General features: G+C 42.9%; 1 long non-coding RNA gene across 2 annotated transcripts; it reads left to right on the forward strand.

Moving 5' to 3' along the window:
• The first annotated feature begins 9008 nt into the window (after positions 1 to 9008).
• LOC306929376 lies at positions 9009 to 15289 on the forward strand. Of its 2 annotated transcripts, none has more exons than XR_013790776.1 (4): positions 9009 to 9141; positions 10937 to 11091; positions 12760 to 12891; positions 13344 to 15289. It is a non-coding gene; the product is annotated as an uncharacterized lncRNA (long non-coding RNA). The 2 variants fall into 2 exon arrangements; XR_013790777.1 differs by having other exon boundaries at positions 9034 to 9141; positions 10981 to 11091.
• Positions 15290 to 22052: the final 6763 nt, after the last annotated feature.

Consider the following 22052-nt stretch of genomic DNA (forward strand, 5'->3'; position numbering starts at 1 on the left):
AATGTGAAGAACGAACGTTCCATCGGCGGGTTGCATTAAGGAGAAATCATTGCTGGCTCGAATTAATTTGATTCGCAAGTCGACGTGATTCAACAGTAACTTTTCACACGTAAATAAATCCGCGTGAATGTGCCCTATTACATCGAAGGGTGTGGAAAGAGACGCAGCTCGCGCTCTGGCGTTGAATCCTTTGTTGTCACCGTCCAGCGTCGTTTCATTAAAATGTGCGGCCGTGTCTTTGAAAAAAAGCGCCGATGTGAACTGACTCTCGAGGGTTGCTTCGCTGTAATTTAGCAACGTCTCCAAATACGCCCGGAACGGATGCGTGTTTGTACTCTGGCTTATCAATTTATCACCCAGGGTAATATCACATTGAGTAAAAATAGAATTAAGAGGATAATTAACGGTTGCAACCCTGTCTCCGGCCACAAGAGGTCCCCCATCAGCCTTTGTGATTCTCAATCTCAGATTTAATATAATGTCGGAGAGATCTATAAATCTGTCATCCCCGCTCACGTGGAATTCCACGGGCGAATGATTACCTCCCCCCATAGGTGAGCCAATAGGAAGGTAACAAACGTGCGATTCAGAATCAATAGAAAGTTGCGTCAGATTACCCTGAAAGAGGTCGAGTTCGCTCAATGTACATTCTTTTGATCTGTTATGAAAGGCCATTTTGCTAGACGGGAGCAATCGATGGGGCCGTGGGAGGAGTCGTTCCAGACGGAAGAGGAGGAAACGCGAGAGAGCGATGGAGTGTTGCTGATGATGATGATGCTGATGATGGGATGTGGATCATAGATATATAGGGCTATTTCTTCAAAATATGAATTTCTTATTGGAGCGGGTCTTTCGCCTCTTCTTGATCGCCCGTTTTCTAAATGAGCGGGTTCCAGCCCTCTTGCGTTTTTTATACGTGCGAATGCCCGGCGGTATTAAACGTCTTTTAAATAATAAATTTCGGAACCCCTGACCTTGCTGTTTTTTATCTTCGCCGTCCGACGGCGTCGTCATTCGCTTAAATGCTCTCGTGGCCAAGTCTGAGGCGATTGATTTCGCCGCCGACTTAATATGCGGTTTGGCTATAGTAATTCCACTTTTTACTAACGGACTTATAAAACGGAAAAGTCTTCCAAACAAAGCTCCCAAACCGCGCCCATACTGTACAGGTGCACCAGAGAAGAACTCTCCCCCATGCCCTATCTGGTTATTATAATAACTAACGTATCTGTAAGGGTCCATTGTCATAAAAAGATATGAATCTAATGTATATCCGGCGGAAACGCGTGTTCCGGAAACACTTCTTTTGTATCCGGTCTAGCATCAGCCTTTATATCCAGTTATACAGCTAAAAGGGGAGGAGTTATCTTTTTCCTGAAGTGAAGTTTCACGTTTGTTTTCCCATAGATAAAGTGAATCAGTTCTCCCGTATCGGAACGTATTTGAATTTGTATCGTGTCGATGTGAGATTTTGTCACATTCACGTAGTGGGGTGCTGTATAATGAAGACTCACAATTTCCCCCCACTTTCCCCCCACCTTACAAGTCCTTAATAGAGGAGCGTATGCATCACCGATTAACATAAAATCAATAAAATCTGAATATATGAAAAGCGAATATTGACCCCCCGTGATGTCGACGCAACCTCGAGGCGTGGTCGAGGCATTATGCCAAATTTCTGGATCCCATCCCATAATATAACTCAACTGTCTACTTAATTTGATTTCATACTCTATCTTTCCACGCAGGGTTATTTGATGTAGTTGAGATGAATAAAAAAAACCTGATTGAAAATCTTGTATGAAGCCTAATTGAAATTTAAGTTCATCGAGCAGAGCGTTAATGTTTTCATAATTGCCTCGACAAATAGATTGTCTTCTAACGCCTGGTGCGACGAGTTCACGCTTTCGTCTATCGCCCGTGGGCAGATGTGTGGCAGGGGAGGAGGAGGTTGGTCTTTCTAACGCTCTGGGGCTAGGGGCAGATTTCGGCAGAAGGATGAAGGACTGCAGGGAAGAGCTGTTGAACACATTGCTCGGATCTTGGTTGCCATCTAGCGGTCGGATTCTATAATCGAAATAGGCTGCTTCGGTCGGGACGTTGTACCATGTTTTTGGATATGATAATTCAACCAAACCCACTTCCCAATCGCCTTCCAAATGCAGAACGTGGGCGAGATTTATGCGATAGTCGGAGATGGTGTTCGCCGTGAACGTTTCATGGCTCGCGTTTGACGGTAATTCGATGTAAAAAGAGTCATTCTGTTCCATATTAAACAAATGTTTCCTTCGAACTGTTTAGCGAGACGGACGAATGTCCGGTGATGAAAGGTTCCGAGTGGTGGTGGGGCGGAAATGTTTCCGCACGGAGTGAGGAACGTAGTCATATACCTTGCGCGTCAGACGCATCTATCCACGAATTGAATTTAGCGGGCCAATCCTTCCAAGATATGAAATATTGACGCACGCGTTTCTTCCCGCGGAGAACCGTGCGTCGTTTTAATATTTTGTCCACGTGAAAAAAGTCCGTGGGCTTTAATGGCTTAACTTTCTGCAATTCTTCTTTATAAAACACCCCTAATATTTCTTCACCGTCCAAATCCGTTATCCTGAACACTAAGGGGTGCCGAGGAACAATCTCTTTAACTATAAACAGCTCTGTCGACCAGTTTTGCGTGTAACCGCGCCCAAAGGCCCCTTTGGTTTTCGAAATACGCACATAGTCACCTATATTAAATGAGGGTTTTGACGCGTGGGTCGTCGTCTTCTTTCTGACAGGAAATGTACCATAAAGGTTCACAAATGCTCTGCCTATATTTGCGCTAACATCAACGGGTCTCATTTTAATAGACTTGTGATAACTCTCGTTGTAAGACTTTACTAAATCTTGTAATACATCCACCCATCTGAAGCTATTGCTGGCTGTAAAAAATGTGAACATGCGTGACTTTAATGTTCTGTTAAATCGTTCTATCACGGAACTCTTTATTTTAGAAGCTGTGGAAAAATGTCTGATCCCATTTTTTTTCATTAAATTCTGAAACTGGGCGTTGTAATATTCTTTGCCTTCGTCAGTTTGAAGAGCTTCCATAACGACTCCAAACTCATGACGAACATCTTTTAACACATGAAGGAATCCCTGTGTTACGCACGAAGCAGATTTCGTCGCGAGCGGCCTCACATATGCCCGCTTTGAAAAAACATCTATCACGGTTAACATCCATTTATATTTAATCTTCTTTTTGATATTGAAACGTGCCTTTGAAGACATGTCTACTAAGTCCGACTGAAACTGTCTTAGAGGACGTGAAACAAAGACTCGGTTGCGCACATATTTCAGTCTGGCGGGTCTGTGGAGTGTATAGGAGTTTATTCCCATTAAAAACTCTTTCGTGCGTGCTAATCCGACATTTACACCATCGTGTGTGAATAATCCACGCCTTAATCGTTCCGCTCCTCCGAAGCTGGCAGGATGCGCGGGGTCTAAATATGCATTTTTTAAAATGTTATCATCAACGTGGGCCATGATTAAAGCCTCTCATGCGGTCAGAGGTGGAGAAAGTGACTAACCTGTTCACGAACACATGTTTTAAATAACAGCCAGCGACGGATGTGTGTGTGTGTGTGTGTGTGTGTGAGTGTGTGCAAGAGGCAGAGAAAGCGAAGATCTTTTTCACGAACACATGTTTTTTTAATAACAGAAAGCAACTGATGTGTGCCGGCGACACACGTTACAGAGCCGGGTTGTCATCTCTCGTCACATCATAGCATCAATAGTAACGTAAACATGCTGGGACATGTTTTTACGGCTTCTGTCGGGTATTCGTAAATCATTTTTTATTTGAAGAAAAATATAGGTTGAGTGAAAGAAAACTAAATGAAGAAAGTATATTTACACGCTAAAAGGAGCAAGACAGAAAGAAAGAAGATTCATTTATAACAGAGTGGCTAATCTAATTTTTTTGTGTCATCAGAAAATCATTATAACTAGACATTACGTTTTAAATGAAGAAAGTATATTTACACGCTAAAAGGAGCAAGACAGAAAGAAAGAAGATTCATTTATAACAGAGTGGCTAATCTAATTTTTTTGTGTCATCAGAAAATCATTATAACTAGACATTACGTTTTTAAAAATAAACGTTGTAACCCTAACCCTATTGGTTTTAAAAAGGAGGTAGAGAATATGTTTTATAAAAAACAAAAACAAGTAAGCTGTTAAACGTTGAAAAATGACAACAAGATAACATGTTTTTAAAATCATATAAACGTTGAAAATAGCTAAACAATGAAAACAATTAGGTAGTATGTTTTAAAAAAAAAAAAGTAAAGAACTAGAGGGTGAAAATGAACCCAACTACGCAATATACTTTAAATAGGTGTTTTTCAAAACATGAATGCCACCATTTTCAACTATAAAGTGGTGGAGCTTCTGATAGAGCTCAAATACATCATTCCTTAGGATAATGTCCATTCTAACACCTCGTTCGGTGACGTCGATTAACAGGGTGTAAAATGCTAATAATCGTGACTCTGAAAACTTTGCGTCTTCGTTCATCGCAAGGAAAACATGTGAAAAATTATTTAAAAAACTCGTTCCATTGTCAAATAGGACTGTGTACGCCTCTGCTACCACATCATACACTTTATGTTCTCTATAAATGTCAAAAAGCGAAATTAAAACATTGGTGGATGACGAACAACACATCAGTTCGGTACATTTGCATTTACATCCTAGTTTAACAAAAAGAATGCGTTCCAACATTTTGCTTAACCCCTCTATAATACTTCCCTCGCTCGGGGAAGCACTGGGGGGTTGAATGTAAGCAATCTTTGAGAAAAAGGCTCCCATATTTATTTATTTTTTATGTCTTTAAAATTGTTTTCGATATAATAATAAAATCACAATGAGCGCATTCGTGAAACCAATTACGCTTCACGAATCGCGAAAAGACTTCTCACTAGAAGAAGTTCTTGCAAGGGCATGGCTTTTATCACATTTGACACAAAGGTAAATACGTCTCTGTGCTCGGCGATGCTGAACAGCATCGATTCTATGGCACCATTAACCCTATCAGGATTAAAATTTGGATCTGATACTAGCATCGGATTAGTGTACAAGATATGATATAGTGCACGGACCAGACCCCCGTTAAACAGTTGCCCTTGAATGAAAACGAGATTATTTTTAAGAAACCAATCGCCTAGGGGTTGTTGACAGCCCACATGAAAACCCGTAGCGTCTTGCTGGGCACAATCAAAGCACTGAGAGCGTAAATATGTTGCAAATATATCCTGTAGAGCGACGCAAATCCCGCGTTTGATAAAATGAAGCATGTGCGTACTGCGTACAGTTCTTGCGGTGTCTTCCTCCAGATTAGGGCGTCCGCGCGGAGCTGTGGGGCGGGGGGGAGGAGAAGCGGCTAATCGTTCCACTCTGGGTGCCACACTGGCCCTCTGCAGTGGTACGGTGTCTCTGGAAAACGATGGAGACGGCCAGCGTTGGTGGTGCGGAAGATCGCTGGTGGGTGGGGTGAAAGAAGGGGGGTGAGCTTCGTGATGTGATGTGCATGGCTGAAGAATGTTGCTCTGATGACTATTATAGCCCGGGGAGGCCTCTCCTCCTAAAACGGATGCTGAAGGTTCCTCCTCGGTGTGGAGCAGCGGGCTAAAATTAGAGAAATCTTCGTTTTGAGAGGAATGTTCGTCAAAATGCTGGGTCATTTTTCCGATTAAATCCTGTCTGTCACATCAAAAATGTTGCGTGTGAGCTGAGAGTGAGTAGGATAATCACACACTTGCCTCTGTCATCTAGAGTAAATCAAAAAAAAAAAAAAAAAAAAAAAGAGGGAGGGGTTTTGGCACGGGGTGAGGAGCTGGGGTTAAATGGATGCATTAAGGTTGTGGCATTTCACTTTGCATTCTGAGACGCACGCTTTCATTATGAATCCTGAGACGGTCACGAGCCCCTGGTGGATGAATTGTGTTACGTCCTACAGGTGAAATCGCTCTGACGACACGTTCTCTGGCAATCGCTGCGGCTGCTGAAGTTACCGATCTGCTGAAAACGCGCTCCGGCGAAGTGAGGTTATCTCTATCCAAGTACAGTTGTGGGACTGAAACCAAACTGATGATTCCTTGCACACCCGCGCGTGCCCGCATACAACCGATGCACTGGGATGGATGTGATCCCTCCTCGCAGTCTTCCAAAAGATGGTTTACTACAGAGTAGACAAAATGCTCGTGAATTTTGTCAATCATTTTCTGATGCGCAACGGCTAAATGTGAGGCTCTAACATGAGAGCGTCGGCGGGTTGGCATAGGGGTCCTCGGTCTGAAGATGGGGTACGTGGCATTTGAAGGTGAACGAGGGGGGGAAAAATCCGCCTCCTTGAACTGATGGGGGGAGAGGGTTTTATCGAGATCCTCTGGTGGTGAACGTGGAGTGTGGCTTTGGGGAACGTGGGAATCGCTATCTCCCTCTTCGTCGATTTCGTCGATTATAATATCCTCGTCTTCCTCGTGGGGAGCCCCGTTAGTTTTCTCAATGGGGGACAGGTCGGCTGTAGGTATTTGTATGGCTGGCGAATTTGGGGGTGTCGATGGCACGGTTTGTGATTGAGGTATGCTGCCCCCCTCCTCCTCCTCCTCCTCCTCCTCCTCCTCCTCCTCCTCCTCCTCCTCTTCCTCCTCCTCCTCCTCCTCGGTGTCATATTTGAGAGGGTGCTGTGCGGCGCATAGTAACTTCGCATAGGTTGGGGCATCCTCCCCACCCCCCTCCTCCTTCTCATTTTCGACGGGGAGGGGGTGTGGAGGTGGGGCGCTCGAACGTGGCCTGTTCGCGGCGTGCACATCAAAAGCGTGGGGATAGATCGCTCTGAATTGTTCGTAGAATGCCCGAACTTCGTGAATAATCATTTCACTAATCTCCTTTGGAAAATCTTCCAAAAAAGTGGGGGACTTGAGATATTCCTGGGTGAGACGGGTGAATGCTTTTTTAGCTAGATCTTGGTTGAAGGGCCTGGCAATTTTGCCCCCGGTAAGAACAAGCTCGTCTTTTAGAACGTCGATGGTTGAAATCAGTAGCTCCATTCTGGTGACGAATACCCTCTCAAAAAGGGTTGGCAGTTCAAACATGATCTCATCCTCGTCTAGGTCCAAATGGTGATCAATGATGACTTGATGAATAGCATGAGACAACGCCTCGTTGACTTCATCGTGCGAAGCGAAATCTTTAAGTTCGCGAAGAGGCTCCACATTAATTTTGGTGAAAATCATCAATTCCAATGTAGCAATTGCAAGACGGCGTACGGTACGAGATTTTGGGGAATTCTTCTGAAGTGTCCAATCCTTTTTCTCCAACGGTGAAATCATGCGGCGTTTCCATTCCTCTTTCTCCGCCGAGAATATCTCTATGGCTCGAGAGGTTAGGTGATTATATCCTGGGGAGGCGATGACCGTGGGGTATACGTGATTCATCATCCCATTCGCTTCCCTGTTAACACTCATGCAGCGATATCTCTCCCCAGAGAGAAGTCTACCGACTCGGGTTTCGACGAGTAGGTTGGGTTGGTGATCGATGGTGTTGAAAAAAACACCAGAGTTGAAAAAAAGCGGTTGAGCTTGTGTGTTCATCTGGTGCTGTGGTGATGATGCTGATATCGAAGAAAACGTTTTAGGCGTTTGTAGAAATGAATGGATGGAGCGGCTGCGAACTGCTCGCTCGTATTATATAAGAAGCGCTGTGCGTCTGACTTGGGAAAACCCTTAACTTCTAAATGATAAATAGTGGTTGCGCGTTGTGCATACAATTAGCTCACTCTTTGACGAATAGGCGAAGAGAAAAAAAAGCTCAGACCCAGCTGTGCTCGCTGGGACGGGAAAGCCGCTTGGTGACGCGCTGAAATCAATAGAAATTCTCACGTTGATGGGGGACGTAATGACAGGGGGGTTTTGTTTTTAAATCGCAAGAAGATGCTACGGAGGCGTGAAGCGCATCCCGTGGTCTTTGATAGAAGTCATGAAAGAGCGCCTGCTGTGAGAAGGTGGGGGAAACCCCCCCAATGTCACTAGCGCTTCGATCACAAACAGGTAGAACCAAAATGCAGGGTTTGGATGCTGCGGGGATAGCGGATTTTAGATGGCCTGTTTGGGAATTTGAATAACAAAGGTGATTAAGCACTCGCTCACACACACACACACATACACACACACATACACATACATACACACACATACGCACACACACACATACACACACACACACACACACACACATACACACACACACACACCCGTACAAGCGAATGTATACAAGGGTGGAGGGAGGGGATGGGGACAGGAGGAGAGGGGTGGATTGGATGGGTGGGGTGGGTGGGGGTGGTGATGGGTGTGTGTGTGGGGGTGTGTGTATGTGTGGGAACAGGAGAGAGGGTTTATCCTCTCAGGAGAAGGGATTAACTTTATAATAAATATTTAAACATCCGCACAATAGTGCAGCGTTTAGATAATTAGCATATTCCACATTCCTTTAGAATATGATAATATTCCAAAACATTCAATTACACGCTTTTGGGATTAAGATTTAATTAATCAAACATTTTTTTTTAATTTATTCATTTATGCAAAAAATTAATATGCAAACAATGCCGATAAAACAATAGACCTGTCACTTCAATTACAAGCTCTAAGCTTGAAACATAGTGCCTTTTATTTCTCTCTCTGTGAGCTTGTATATCTGTCATTTCAAAATCATTATACAAACATTTAAAATGGGACATTCTACATGAGGAGTAGAGATTACTTGTACACAACAAAGTAAACAGAGTATTTATTTCTGCATTGCTGTATTGATACTACACAAGTAAAAGTAATAGTCTTCTTTCACCACAGTCTGAGTGACAATACACACACCCCTCCATCAGGGGGCGAAAGCCAACAGTGCCTGGATACTTTACTGCGCCATGTGTGTATGCTTGACACTTAAAACAGCGTGGTGTTGTTGATCACGTTTACTGTGTGAAGCACAATGCCAGAGTGTTTGTGTTGGGGCGAGAGATGGAGACACTAGAAACTCTGCTGGGGAAACAAAACAAACGGCTGCACGTGATGCTGCAGCCACACGTCAAACTACACAGAACAGGTTGGTTCAAAGCTTCATTTTCTAGCCTATAATAAGATGTAAACTCGTAGATGATCTGTATCTACGAGAGTTTAAAGTCCCCTCCCAACGTGTACAAAATGCAAAATATAAGGTGCTTACCCCTTGTCCCAAACGTTAGAGAGGCTGCCGGAGTTCTTGTGCAACGTATTTGTCCTTAGTTTTCAATAAAGACGTGTTTTAATCCCGTAAGAAATAGTTCCCAGTAGTCTGTAGTGTAGTGAGCAGCCCTCAACGTAAACAGGAAGTAAACGATCAGGGGGGAATATTTTTTTTTATAATTGATTGATTGATTTAAATTTGTATTACTGGTATGTAGATGTAGAATGGGTACATTTCAAACGAAAGAAGTCAATACGAAAAACTGATGAAACCAGAAAAGCACTTAAAGGTATATTCAGTGATTTCACTTAATTCAAATATCACTTATTTTTTGGATAATCCTCCCTACTATAAAGTGTACTGGCCATATAAGAAGTTCCTCCCTGTCCCCAGTGAGCCCCTGGGGTCAAAAAACCCTAGTTTCGGTTTGGGCATTGGGTGGCAAAGCCTTCATCCAATCAGGATGAGAGGGGCCTTCCTCCAATCAGGATCGAGCGGGGTGGGCCTTGGTGCGCTGTTGGCCTGTCGCGTGTCCCCCCACTGTAGAGCGTGCATGTGCACATCTTGTTACCGGGAAGGACCGGGGTTTTTTCCAAATCACCCAAATCACTGAATGCTCCTTTAAGACTTGTTTGCATCAGGGTCCTCCATTTTCAAGAGATTTGGTGTGGACTAGAGTGAAAAAAGATCAGACCAAGTAGCCTGCAATCAATCTTTTTTTTAATTCTTTTTTTTACTTTACTTCAATGGAACTCTGTGCAAGCCCTTCCACATCACTGTTGTGGCAATGAAGAGACAATATAATACATTGGTGATCGTGCCAAACTAGAAAAGGTGCCTCTCGGGGCACAGGTCTCCACCAGGAGGATAGGAGTGTTAGTGTTTGTGATGTTTGGAGTAATGTAAACATGTTATGTATGTTTTTGTATTATATTATTTTGTAACAACAAAAATAAATGTTTTGCAAAAAATCGGTCTCATAGTGGCGCTATAACAGGCAGATGTGAAAAATGCAGGGCAAAGGTTTTGCCTTGGCCTTTAGCCTAGAGTAGTCCCTAGACTAGGGAGTGCGCATACAAAGTTGTACACAGATTGGTGCAGTCATAGGTAAAAATCAGAATTTGCCTGTTATAGCGCCACTGTGAGGCTGATTTGAAAAAATGTAAGTGGCATTTTGTCCTCGACCTAGTGGGAATGTGCGTGTAATACAGTAACTTCACGGAAATCGCACGCTGTGTTCATGATTCGTGGCAATTTGTTCGAAACAGACCAATCCTGCAAGCTTTGGATCAGCCTATCGGGATTGAATATGGGATATGACTATAGAGACTGTATACCGATTTGCGTGATGTATGTGTAAAGCCCGGGATTCAAACTCGGGCCGAGTAATGTAAAGAAATGTGTTCGCCATTGGGCCCTTGGCTCTCAGGGGCCCTTCGGGGGAAATTGGACCGCACCGTATTGGGTTTGAGGCCCTGAAAGGGCTCCTGGAGCCTCTACTGACTGTTGATTTTGTTAAATTTAGGTCAAAAAGATGATAAAAACACAAAAAGTTTGCGCACACGCACGCAAAAAAATACCAGCCCAGGGGCCCTGGAGGTTAATCCGATCGGTCCCTGAATAACAATCCCTTTGGGATGTTGTGCTGATCCTTTCCGTCTGTCTGTGTGTAAAGAGGTTTCCCCTGAACATGAGAGGAGCTCCAGTCTGTGTGTAAAGAGGTTTCCCCTGAACATGAGAGGAGCTCCAGTCTGCTCAAGGAGATTAAAGAGGAACCTGTCGCTCTACCATGTCAGGATGCCTTCATCGTTATCCCCAATATCCCGACACGTGAGTGTGAACGTCTTCTCTCTTACTATAGAGACTGACTCCCATCATTGGAATATTAATATATCTACTGAATTGAGTGACTCATTTACATGGATGTGAATACTGAAATGTTTTAATTGCATATTATGTCCCTGGTAAATTAATAAGTAAGTAAATAAATACATTTAAAATGTTTTACCTTTTGTTTTGTTTTACCTGTAGCATCATGAAGGATGTTCCACAAGCTGTACTGTATATTACAACATATTTTACTTCCAAACATATTTGCGGTCATTTCTACTCAGGCTTTTGTGAACACCCTGGACAGTTTTTAAGTTGCTTGATTCATTATTTAGATCTTTGATATTCCTTTTAACCGACACGCCACCCTTCCTGTGGCTTTTGGTGCCGGCCTGCGCGCCCATACTGATTCTTATCAGTGTGACATCTGATAAGGCATCAATATATTTACTTATCCTCCTCTGGAACAGGGTACTAGAGTCTGGGCAATGAAAAAGCAGAAACAAAGGGGGCACGGTGGCACAGTTGGTAGTGCTGTCACCTCACAGCTAGAAGGTCCTGGGTTCGATTCCCGCTCGGGACGCTGTGGGTGCTGGTGGCGTGTTTCCTCCTCCGCGTCATCAGGTTGGCGAAAGGGCCTTTCTGTGTGGAGTTTGCATGTTCTCCCCGTGTCGCCTAGGGTAGGTAGTGGTACCCTCACAAAAAACATGCAGTAACCCTGATCTCTAAACTGCCTCCCCCTGGCCAGCCAGGGCGCCTGATGGAGGGGAAAGGAACTGGTTGGAATAACGTGTTCCTTCCACGCGCTACGTCCAACCAGGTAAACTCCCCCCTGTCAGGTGTAAAGGAGCAACTTGGACACTCAGGCATGAAGGAAGCATGAGTTCTCCCCATGTCCCCCATATATGGGGACTAGGTTGGCGGAGGGTGTGTAGAGCCCAGGATCACATTAGATAATTGACACAGGGGTGAAAAATGGGTTACAAAATCGTGGGATAAAAATATATATTTAAAAAAAAAGGCAGAAACAGGCAGAAAAACAGCTTATTTCCCTCCACTGACACTGACTGAAAAACACCTTTAGGTGTCACTGTTGGACCACATTAAATATTGCACATTGCAGCCAGATGCTGCTACTTGTCCACCGTCCTACTGTTTAGCTCACATTGTCTCATGTCCTTGTATTTATTCAATTTATATTCTAATAGTGCCTTTTATTCCTTGAACTTGTATTTCGCACACTGCAGATTAGTTACTAAACAGTCTTTTCAATATTCTTTGAGCACAATGACAATGTCTGTCTGTTTATCTATTAGGCAGATGAAGTTGATCGTTTGACAAGAGAGTAAATCTACTGGCCAACCTTTCACTTTACTTCAGTGATACTAATGGAACTCTTAACCCATTTTGGGCGGGAACCCCTTTTGGTGTTAGCATTATGTTATGCTTTAGCTATTGAAAAATAGCAGATGTAGGTCTGCTATTTTTGAAAAATCGAAGAACGACTGACATAGAAACATAGCTTTTTCAGAAAACTGTCAGGATGTAGAAGACATTTTTAGAATCTGATCTCAGGTCTAAATGGGTTAAGTAGGAGACTAATGACGTCCAATATGAAAAACTCTTGAGTTGTTGTGCTGACTCTCCTCCTTCTGTCTGTGTGTAAAGAGGTTCCCCCTGAGCATGAGGAGAGGAGCCCCAGTCTGGTCAAGGAGGAACCACAATCTCCACAGATTAAAGAGGAACCTGTCACTCTACCGTGTCACAATGCCGTCATTGTTATCCCCAATATCCCAAAACGTGAGTGGTGAATGTAAAACGGCGCTTTACTGGACAACACTATGAAGGATGTTCTACATAGAGTTTACCATAATAATAATAATCTGGTTTTAGAACAACTCTAAGCAATTTACACTTTGGGTTTGAGTCGTGCTTTCCCTTGCTGTGACGTAACTCCAAATAGTATAACTTTATGGCAGAAAAATCCCAGAGCATAGGCAGCTTGATGTACAAGTACACCCCCTAGACATGACAACGCTAGCGCTAGTATGTCGCAGGGTTAGGATCATGTATATTGATTTTTTTGTTGTTGTTGATGACTCACTTTGTTGCAAGAACAGAACTTCATGCTAACAAATGCGTTTTTCTCTCTGCAAGTTGATGGCAACGTAGTTACACACAGTTGGAACAACTTGAACAGAGACGGATACAATGTTAAGTTCAAACATTCAATGTTTTACCCTTCTGCCTAGACTTCCTGCTCCTGCCTGTGTGTAAAGAGGAGGTTTCGCCTGAAAAGCAGGACAGGAGCCCCAGTCTGGAACAGGAGGAGCCGGAGCCTTCACGGATAAAAGAGACACAGGAGGAGCTGCTTCAAGGACCAAAGGAGGCTGATGCGTCAACAATGACATTACTAGCAGGGACAAGTGAGGATGACGAAAACAGAGGGGCAGAGCTTCTAGCCAGCACCTCAACTGAACACATGAAAATAAAATACAGTGGAACCTCACAACTAACTAGTGATGACCAGCTCCCCTCTTCACACTGTTCAGAATCTGACACCGATGGCAGAGATGAGGCGCTCCCCTCTTCACACTGTTCAGAATCTGACACCGATGGCAGAGATGAGGCGCTCCCCTCTTCACACTGTTCAGAATCTGACACCGACGGCAGAGATGAGCATTGGGAAGAGACCAGGGAAGCTCAGTCAGCCTTAAACACACTGAAATCACACCAGACGCAAAATGTTCCCAGCTTGTCTTTTAGCAAGCCGTCCCAGGGCCTGAACTCATCAAACCAAACTCACTCCGCGAGCAGTCCGGTTTGTGGCAGAGGCTGTAGTAAACCGAGTGCCCTAAAAACACACAGCGTGACGCATACAGGGGAAAAACCCTTTATCTGCAGCGTTTGTGACAAAGGCTTTAGTAAACCGAGTGCACTAAAAACACACAGCATGACGCATACAGGGGAAAAACCCTTTATCTGCAGCGTTTGTGACAAAGGCTTTAACCGAAAGTATACACTACAAATTCACATGATGACACACACAGGGGAAAATCCTTATACCTGCAGTGTTTGTGACAAAGGCTTTAAACGAAAGTGTTACTTACGAATACACATGATGACACATACAGGGGAAAAGCCCTTAAAACACAGCATGATTCATACAGGGGAAAAACCTTTTACCTGCAGCGTTTGTGACAAAGGCTTTAACCGAATGTATACACTACGAATACACATGATGACGCATGCAGGGGAAAAGCCCTTAACTTGTGAAATTTGTGGCAAAGGCTTTTATAACAAGTCTCATCTAAACATACACAGCAGGACTCATACAGGGGAAAGACCTTTTACATGCAGCGTTTGTGGCAAAGGCTTCAGTCAAACAGTTAATTTAAAAATGCATATGATGACACATACGGGGGAAAAGCTCTTATCTTGTCAAATGTGTGGCAAAGGCTTCTGTCGAAAGCGTGAACTTAAAATACACACCAGGACTCACACAGGGGAAAAACCTTATTCTTGCAGTGTTTGTGGCAAAGGCTTTAGTATGGCAGGTAATCTGAAAATACACATGAGACATACAGGGGAAAAGCCCTTCACTTGTCAAATGTGTGGCAAAGGCTTCTGTCAGAAGGGTGATCTTCAAAAACACACCATGACTCATACAGGGGAAAAACCTTTTACCTGCAGCGTTTGTGACACAAGCTTTAATCAAAGGTGTACACTACGGAGACACATGATGACTCATATGGGGTCAAGTCCTTAATGTGTACAGTTGCTTTGGTTAAAATGTGCATCTGAAGATAGGAGGATTTCAACAGGGGAGAAGTTGTTAGTGACAACATAATTTCCCCATCTGTGTTGTCGTGCAGACAGAATGATCATTGTAATCCTGAATGGCAATGACAATCACACAACGCAGCAGTCTGAACACAAACAAGTACGATAATAACTATAAATGCACCACGTCTCTGTGTGTACGTCTGTAATCCACGCAACTCGAGAACCGTTCGCCCCACAGACTTCAAATTCGACACACACGTTCCACACCACCACAGGGAGTGCAGTGCCCGGTGTCGTGCACTGCACTCCCAAAAAGTCCCCTTCGCAACAGTAATGAGGACCACAATCAAAACAAGTCCCCATTAATGAGGACCACAATCAAAACAAGTCCCCATGACATTTGTGTTATCCATTGAGCCCAAGTGTTTATGTACGATCTGTGCAGTTTCATTTTTTTTGTCTAATAAAGTATTCAATCAATCAAAAATTAGTGTTCATTTTCATCATTTAAAAAATATATACCGGTATAACATCCATTTTAGTAGTCTTGTTGGTGACCCCCTCCGGTAGCCCCGTTGTCATCACATAATTTGTCTACATGGATGTACTGCTCATAAAGTAATGCAGGGTCCTAGCATTGGAGGCTATTTTATCAAACTATCCCATGAGCCAAAAGAGAAATAGCAGATCTACAAGCTCACAATGCGTCTCGCGTTGTGAGCTTGTAGATTGGCTATTTTCACTACTAATTAAACCTTTTTAAAATGTATTAACAGATTTTTTTTTAATCAAATGCTTTTGAATAATGTTGGAATTGTTTTGAATTGATGTTTAAACATATGAAATGTTCCGCAACGCAAAAAATGGGTCCCGACCCAGTGTTTGGGAAGGTGTTCTAGGGCAGGCCATGAATGAGAAGAACTGCATTGTTTCAATGACATCCTCATTGGCTTCAAGTCAGGACCCGATGCTTGCAGCCTGGTCACTAACAACATTCAGTGCCTGATGCTTGCAGCCTGGTCACTAACGTCTAACAACATTCAGTACCTGATGCTTGCAGCCTGGTCACTAAATCCAGTACCTGATGCTTTCAGCCTGGTCACTAAATCCAGTACCTGATGCTTGCAGCCTGGTCACTAACAACATTCAGTACCTGATGCTTGCAGCCTGGTCACTAAATCCAGTACCTGATGCTTGCAGCCTGGTCACTAAATACAGTACCTGATGCTTGCAGCCTGGTCACTAAATCCAGTACCTGATGCTTGCAGCCTGGTCACTAACAACATTCAGTACCTGATGCTTGCAGCCTGGTCACTAAATCCAGTACCTGATGCTTGCAGCCTGGTCACTAAATCCAGTACCTGATGCTTGCAGCCTGGTCACTAACAACATTCAGTACCTGATGCTTGCAGCCTGGTCACTAACAACATTCAGTACCTGATGCTTGCAGCCTGGTCACTAAATCCAGTACCTGATGCTTGCAGCCTGGTCACTAAATCCAGTACCTGATGCTTGCAGCCTGGTCACTAAATACAGTACCTGATGCTTGCAGCCTGGTCACTAAATACAGTACCTGATGCTTGCAGCCTGGTCACTAAATCCAGTACCTGATGCTTGCAGCCTGGTCACTAACAACATTCAGTACCTGATGCTTGCAGCCTGGTCACTAAATCCAGTACCTAATACTTGCAGCCTGGTCACTACAAAACACAATGCAATGACAGACAAAGCAACGCTTCACGTGGGGCTTATCGCATTTATTTGCATTGGTAGATGTGGATTGTCGACTGATGATTTATTTTTTGTATTCTATAGGAAAAAGAAAAAAAAATCACTGTTCTGCACATTGTTAATGGTTCATATATTATACCTGAGCTTCACAGGAAAAAAAAGATGAAAGAAAACAAAAGAAACAGCAACACTTAAATAGAGATAAAACAGACCGCATGCACAATTTAAAAGGCTTCATGTAGCCTACATACAATCAATCATACATCATTTAAGGCAGTTTACTAGTCTTGACAAAGACTTTGTTTACATTGCTTGGCAAATCCCATTTGTTTTGGAGGCTATTTTATCAAACTATCCCATGAGCCAAAAGAGAAATAGCAGATCTACAAGCTCACAATGCGTCTCGCGTTGTGAGCTTGTAGATTGGCTATTTTCACTACTAATTAAACCTTTTTAAAATGTATTAACAGTTTTTTTCTTAATCAAATGCTTTTGAATAATGTTGGAATTGTTTTGAATTGATGTTTAAACATATGAAATGTTCCGCAACGCAAAAAATGGGTCCCGACCCAGTGTTTGGGAAGGTGTTCTAGGGCAGGCCATGAATGAGAAGAACTGCATTGTTTCAATGACATCCTCATTGGCTTCAAGTCAGGACCCGATGCTTGCAGCCTGGTCACTAACAACATTCAGTGCCTGATGCTTGCAGCCTGGTCACTAACGTCTAACAACATTCAGTACCTGATGCTTGCAGCCTGGTCACTAAATCCAGTACCTGATGCTTGCAGCCTGGACACTAAATCCAGTACCTGATGCTTGCAGCCTGGTCACTAACATTCAGTACCTGATGCTTGCAGCCTGGTCACTAACAACATTCAGTACCTGATGCTTGCAGCCTGGTCACTAAATCCAGTACCTGATGCTTGCAGCATGGTCACTAAATACAGTACCTGATGCTTGCAGCCTGGTCACTAAATACAGTACCTGATGCTTGCAGCCTGGTCACTAAATCCAGTACCTGATGCTTGCAGCCTGGTCACTAACAACATTCAGTACCTGATGCTTGCAGCCTGGTCACTAAATCCAGTACCTAATACTTGCAGCCTGGTCACTACAAAACACAATGCAATGACAGACAAAGCAACGCTTCACGTGGGGCTTATCGCATTTATTTGCATTGGTAGATGTGGATTGTCGACTGATGATTTATTTTTTGTATTCTATAGGAAAAAGAAAAAAAAATCACTGTTCTGCACATTGTTAATGGTTCATATATTATACCTGAGCTTCACAGGAAAAAAAAGATGAAAGAAAACAAAAGAAACAGCAACACTTAAATAGAGATAAAACAGACCGCATGCACAATTTAAAAGGCTTCATGTAGCCTACATACAATCAATCATACATCATTTAAGGCAGTTTACTAGTCTTGACAAAGACTTTGTTTACATTGCTTGGCAAATCCCATTTGTTTTGGAGGCTATTTTATCAAACTATCCCATGAGCCAAAAGAGAAATAGCAGATCTACAAGCTCACAATGCGTCTCGCGTTGTGAGCTTGTAGATTGGCTATTTTCACTACTAATTAAACCTTTTTAAAATGTATTAACAGTTTTTTTCTTAATCAAATGCTTTTGAATAATGTTGGAATTGTTTTGAATTGATGTTTAAACATATGAAATGTTCCGCAACGCAAAAAATGGGTCCCGACCCAGTGTTTGGGAAGGTGTTCTAGGGCAGGCCATGAATGAGAAGAACTGCATTGTTTCAATGACATCCTCATTGGCTTCAAGTCAGGACCCGATGCTTGTAGCCTGGTCACTAACAACATTCAGTGCCTGATGCTTGCAGCCTGGTCACTAACGTCTAACAACATTCAGTACCTGATGCTTGCAGCCTGGTCACTAAATCCAGTACCTGATGCTTGCAGCCTGGACACTAAATCCAGTACCTGATGCTTGCAGCCTGGTCACTAACATTCAGTACCTGATGCTTGCAGCCTGGTCACTAACAACATTCAGTACCTGATGCTTGCAGCCTGGTCACTAAATCCAGTACCTGATGCTTGCAGCATGGTCACTAAATACAGTACCTGATGCTTGCAGCCTGGTCACTAAATACAGTACCTGATGCTTGCAGCCTGGTCACTAAATCCAGTACCTGATGCTTGCAGCCTGGTCACTAACAACATTCAGTACCTGATGCTTGCAGCCTGGTCACTAAATCCAGTACCTAATACTTGCAGCCTGGTCACTACAAAACACAATGCAATGACAGACAAAGCAACGCTTCACGTGGGGCTTATCGCATTTATTTGCATTGGTAGATGTGGATTGTCGACTGATGATTTATTTTTTGTATTCTATAGGAAAAAGAAAAAAAAATCACTGTTCTGCACATTGTTAATGGTTCATATATTATACCTGAGCTTCACAGGAAAAAAAAGATGAAAGAAAACAAAAGAAACAGCAACACTTAAATAGAGATAAAACAGACCGCATGGCGCATGCACAATTTAAAAGGCTTCATGTAGCCTACATACAATCAATCATACATCATTTAAGGCAGTTTACTAGTCTTGACAAAGACTTTGTTTACATTGCTTGGCAAATCCCATTTTTCTCTCAGATCTAAGGGAGCCGTGACGTCACCCATTCACTGGTTTCCACCACAGACCTGTTTTGAAGCCACAAATCTGACCTTTAGGACTGACTGTCCACTGTTAGTGGAAAGTGATCAGAACAGATTTGTTTGTATTCATTTCAGACATACAGTAGTCGATCTGCATTATTTGCTGTGGTCATCGGCTATTTCCGGCGAGCAACAGTAAATAGTCTATACATTGGGCTTCAGTATCCGAGCCTACAAAACAATGGATGGCAAAAAAATAAAATAGTATAATAAATAAAAATGCGGAAAATAATTGTGTGTGTGTATATATATATATATATATATGGAAAACGTTAGAAGTACTGATTTAGAAGGCAGTAGAATGGGTTAAGTGAAATAAATTAAAAACTAGGCTTTGCACAAAATCAACAACTAACTGAAACTGTATTGTGTGTTTATATCACTCTGAGACACATCTTTAGAGATCAGATTTGAATCTCATTTCAAACCGTCTAGGAATGTGTCTCAAATAGGGATGTCCCGATACACTTGTATCGTTCCCGATCCGATCCCGATACCACAATTTCTGTGTTAGCCGATACCGAATACCGATAGCAGAGAATCATATTTATAATAAAAGAAAAGCCAACGCTATGGACGGAGCAGAGCGGCGGTGTTTATTTAGAGACAGATATTTCGTGTTATGTTTATAGCTATCTAGCTATATATATATATATATCTCGTGTTGTGTTTATAGCAGACTCCTCACTCAAATGTGCAAATTCCACATGCCCCAAGATTTGATTTACCTGCCATAGTGTCAAGTCGGTCAACCCCTTACCCCTATGTCGGATCGGTGGTTAAGACTGGCATATTCGCCGATACCGATGTGAAAGTGTGAAGGTTGATCTCACAAAGTCGTTGTATATAGTTGTACAGAAGCTTTACTAAATATCTGTAGTGGCTGCTGCTATAGAGGGAAATGCTGGGTAGACAATATGTATTGTTTTGGTAAACACAGGGCACATTTACATACTATATGCTTTGAAGTTGTGGGACAGTTCCTAATATTTCCTCTAGCATTATAAGAGAAATGAAGAGGCCGACATTTTCTGCAGGAATGTAGGGGGGGGAGGTCATTCTACTAATTTCAGAATTAGTAGAATGACGGTCAAAACAAATGCATTTTAGACAACTATAGGTTATCAACGTGTTTGATCTACAGTACGTCCCTATTTGCTCTGGGGTGTGTGTGTGGGTGGGTGTGTGTGTGTGTGTGGGTGGGTGTGTGTGTGTGGGTGTGGGTGGGTGTCTGTTTGCGTGCGTGTGTGTGGGGGGGTCACACACCTGAAAATAAGGTAAGACTTTATATCAAGGGCGGGTCTACAATGCATTATAATCGCTTATCACACAAATCGCTTATTACAGGAAGAGTAGTCTCCATTACGGTGTAGACTAATGGGGATCCTTAATAAACACTTTTATAACGAGTGTTATGGTCGCCTTATAAGTGCATATTATTATATTTAGTTGGTATTTCTTTGGCCATAAGCCCCTTTATAACTGCATTATAATGCATTGTAAATGTGATTATAATGTACTATAGACAAAACCTTAATATACAGTCTTACCTAGTAAAAGGATATAAAAGCAGCGTCATTAACTTAGAGTTGCATAAGCGCATAAATATAAACGCTCTAGGTAGTATTTTATATTTATAATAATACAAAGTAAAAGCTTATATGCAAATATTGCAAAACAAAAAAGCTGAAAGCAAAGGCTAACCATTCCATTCATTCTAAACATGGTATTGTACATAAATGATTAAAAATATATATCTTTTTTTTTTAAAATGTATGTTGACACAGACATATCAAGTAGCACCTACTACAGTGGTGAAATCCACAGTGTTAATTTAACTCTGTAGGGCAGGGGTTCTCAACCCGTGGGTCGCGACCCCTCGAGGGGTCGCCAAATTATTTTGGGGGGTCCCCAAATTATTTTCAAAAAAAGAAAAGAAAAAAAGATTTTTTTTTTGTAACTGAATGGCTGTAAAGTGGAAATGAAGAATTTACATATAGTACACATAGTACATGCATACACCTTCCCTAATGATGATGGTTTCAGTATTTATTTATGGTGTATTGTCTCTATTATTAAGGTTATTGTAGCAGTCAATTTATATTGGGGGTCGGGAGGGGGCGGGGCGGGGGTCCCGAGACGTTGCCAAAGCATTTCTGGGGGTCCCCGGCCAAAAAGGTTGAGAACCCCTGCTGTAGGGTACAGGTGAAACCAAGTGGACCCGTAAGTAACTCTGTAGTAGGGTACAGGTCAAACCAAATTGACCGGCAACTTTGAGAGTGAACAGGTAAATCCGAATGGACCCGAATGGAGTTCTACACTGGCAGCTACAAAACCACACAGGCTACCATTAATTTTCGACGGAAGCCAGCGACGTGAAGATACAAGGCTAACAGGCTACCATTCATTTTCAACGGAAGCCAGCGACGTGAAGATACAAGGCTAACAGGCTACCATTCATTTTCAACGGTAGCCAGCGACGTGAAGACACTGTACAAAGCGGCACCCGGTGTTTGTAGCGGCGGTGGCTCAGGGGTAGAGAGGCCGGATGGTAACCAACACAAGGTTGCCAGTTCGAACCCGGGCTCCCCCAGAGTTAGTGTCGAAGTGTCCTTGAGCAAGACACTGAACCGCTAATTGCTCCTGATGTGCTGTTTGGTGCCTTGCATGGTTTCTGCCGCCATCAGTGTGTGAATGGGTGAATGTAATGCACAATCTCTGTAAAACGCCTTGGATAAAGGCGCTATATAAAT

This window comes from Electrona antarctica (genome assembly GCF_951216825.1).
Source record: "Electrona antarctica genome assembly, chromosome: 9".
In the NCBI taxonomy this organism is placed as follows: Eukaryota; Metazoa; Chordata; class Actinopteri; order Myctophiformes; family Myctophidae; genus Electrona; species Electrona antarctica.